The sequence below is a fragment of the Uranotaenia lowii genome, chromosome 3, assembly GCF_029784155.1.
Source record: "Uranotaenia lowii strain MFRU-FL chromosome 3, ASM2978415v1, whole genome shotgun sequence".
Classification (NCBI taxonomy): Eukaryota; Metazoa; Arthropoda; class Insecta; order Diptera; family Culicidae; genus Uranotaenia; species Uranotaenia lowii.
This window is the reverse complement of record NC_073693.1, coordinates 233,970,761-233,974,112: the sequence shown is the minus strand read 5'-3', so window position 1 is coordinate 233,974,112 and position 3,352 is coordinate 233,970,761. Positions and strand designations below refer to the sequence as shown.

Sequence of the window (3,352 nt, the reverse complement as noted above, 5' to 3'; positions counted from 1 at the left end):
AATTAATCGCTCGCTCTTGTTGATTATCTTTATGCTTCTCTTTTGGCATTTTGCCGCCTCGCGTCACTCAATTAGCACTCGGTCCCAACCCGATGACGATTGCCGCGATCGGTCTCTCTTCGAACTCTCTTCGGTTCGTTGAGAGTGAAAACAATCACGCACTAACACAACCGTTTTTCGCTCACTCATACATCTTTGGCGTTTTCACTCACTGGACTCACTCTCTCGCGTAAATTATTTTTGCGGATCAGTTGTTGGAACTCAATGGCGGCGTCAAGCATTGTTTTCATTACGTCGTACGGGAGAGAACTCTTTTCGCACAGCCGGTTGGCCGTCGGATGTGTTACACTCCCGTTTCGACGATCCGATCCGTTCGGAACCACTGAGTGAGAGTATTTTCCCATTGGCGATAGGGGCGAACGGAAAAAGTGAAACCTGTTTATCTCCTCAAGTGGCATAAGTACTGTGCTACAATACCATACACACTGATGGCAGGCAGAGAGAGGGTGAGATACACTTTTTTTTTAGTGTATCTCGGAAACGTTCCATCCGTGCCAGGCGTACCTTGTCGGTTCATGCCTTCTCGCCCTTTGGCAAATCGAAAAATTATCGAAAATTGTGTATAGTATAAGAAGAAGAGAAGGCACATATTATACATATAAACACAAAACAGAGGAGAGTTCACGGTTTTGGGTTTCCTCCCGTGCGGTTTCTCGAGTTTTCCTTATTCGGTCGGAGCAGAAAACGAAAATTCGGTAGAAGTTTCTGAGTTTGAGAGATTGAAGGGGCAATGTGGAATGAAAAAAAAATCACACGGTCACACAGCCTGGTAGCGAGGCAGCGAACCAGCAGAGTATCGAAGAGGACAAGGAAACACCATCATAATAATGATATACACTACACACATCTCCTTGGTCGGTCGGTCTCTTCTCATGGAGGACGGTCTACTCGCCTCGGATGTGTTCTGAAAGCCGCGCCTCGCTGCGGGACGACGACAGCTTCGGAACCGAAACCTTGCGGCTTGAGGAGACACGGGCGGAAGAGAGGCTGGCACCAAGCAGTTCGAAATGTGGGCGATAATCGGCGTCGTACACTCGTCACATCATCATTGTACGCACGCTACATGTGCTACTGCTTCTGCTGGCCTAGCTAGCTTACGACGTTGAAGGTGGAGAGACCAAGAAACAAAAGAGCGAAGCAAGGCGAAGCGACGAGTTGGCAAGGTCCATCAACTTCAACCATGAAACCAGCTGAGCGCAAAAATTTGATTTCCTCTTTTGCAATTCAGCAGTAGTAGCTACACACGACGACCCACTCGCCTGATCGGTGGGGGTCTGTGCTGGCTGTGCCTGCGAGGAATCTGGGTGGTAGGGAAATCATCATCCATCCATCCACCATCGTCATCATCGGGGGGCTTTACATTAGTACCTACCATAACCTAACCTAGTGTATGGATTGTGGATGGTCGTCCTCGCCGTCGTCGTCGTCGTGCTGTGCTTTCCTTCTTTTTAACTTGTTGAAAGCACTTGGAAGGTTTCGATTTCGGCAGTTGCCGCTGTTTATTTTGGATCGTGGAATTGCGATCGAATTTCAGCTCCCGGACCTCGTTTAAATTGAACCATTCCGAATTTCGGATGGGGATTGGTTTAAGTTTTTCCTTTAAATCTGTACATTTAATTTGGTTATAGTTTAGTAAAGGATTCTAATTCTAATTTTTCTCTTTGCATATATGTAGATAATTTCCAAACGACTGGAAGAGGTGTGCCGATTTCACACATCGTTTATTTAATGTCTACCAACTGCCGACACTATCGTTCGAGATAATCTATTCATTCTCCCGATAAGCGGTGAGTGTGAGCTTTTAGCAGGCGCTGGAGGCAACTTTAATATTGAGTGACGTCCTAGTTGAGGGAATTTCAACAAAACTATTAATATTTGATGTCATAAATGCCTAAGTAGTCATCTGGAACTCCTAAAGGGTTAAGATCAGACAAAAATGACTGACACATTAGACTGAGTCGATTTGGGGTCATTTTTGAATTTCTCAAACCCTGGGGTCTAAAAAGCTTCGTTTTTGTTCAAAACTCATCAAACAACATTTTTACCAAATTGCCCACCCCACCCCAAGAAAAGCACCCCCACACCATCACGCATGTTACCTCCTCCGTGCTTGACCGTTCCTTGCATATTGCGGTCTTGGAGCTCCTCACCCGACTTGCGCCACATATGATCCCGCTTCTTCCGGTTGAATAGATCGAATTTGGATTCGTCGGCCCACAACAATGTTTTCCAGTACTCGAGCCGTTTATCGGCGTGTTCCTTGGCGAACTTGAGCCGCTTAGCCTTGTTCACCTGGCTGATGAAAGGCATTCTCACTGCGAATCATTCCATAACTTTTAATGGGGTTTCATTAGAATGGTGTGATCACGTCAAGTACTTGGGACTTACACTTGATCGGAATCTTACTTTTAAAAATCACATTGAAGATATTCAATCTAAATTTTGTAATAAATACACTAAATCTCTTTATTCTCTCATCAACAGGAAATCCCGACTCTGCATGAGGAATAAGATGCTGATTTACAAGCAAGTGTTCCGACCAGCGATAATGTATGCAGTTCCGATTTGGTCTAGCACGAGAAAGAAAGCCATCCAAAGGATTCAGAACAAGATTCTGAAAATGATTTTGCGGCTTCCACCTTTGCACAGCACCGAAGATCTTCATCGTTTTGCGGGAATTGAATCTCCAACTTCAGAGGCAAATCGATGCAGTCTTCCATCACTGAGATTCGTTCTCTCTATAATTAGTTTAATTTTTGGATAGTTTTTGTTTTTAGTTGTAAGTTTAAAATGTTTTTACCATTACAGGATGTTCACCTACATAAAAATACTTTATTGCGCTCAGCAAATTTAAGTCGAATAAATAAATTTTAGTGATTAGTAAACTATAGAGCTCTGAACAGTTCATTATTGAGCTGAACACCTTATCTAATGTAATAATGTAATATAAATGTAATGATGAATTGGTACGAATAAAGACATATTTTTTAAAAAAAAGTAAGATAATGTAACATTTTTTTTCTAACTGATGAGTGGGAATTGCGCTGAGATGAACAAATCCGACCGTTTCATACTCAAAAGTTTGCAGAAACTGATAAGTTTACACTGTAAATAGGGGTAACATTTCCTTTTCATATTTTGTGAGTGAGTTGAGAAAATATACAAATAGGATAGCCGACGAAAAAAAAATTTCATCCAAAAAAAATCTGTCGCAGTCGGTAGGATTCGAACCTACGCTCCCAGAGGGAATCTGATTTCTAGTCAGACGCCTTAACCGCTCGGCCACGACTGC

General features: G+C 43.1%; 1 non-coding gene across 1 annotated transcript; it reads right to left on the bottom strand.

The window, feature by feature from the left end:
• Positions 1-3,270: 3,270 nt before the first annotated feature.
• On the bottom strand, positions 3,271-3,352 carry Trnas-aga (transfer RNA serine (anticodon AGA)). The gene has a single exon. It is a non-coding gene; the product is annotated as a tRNA-Ser (tRNA).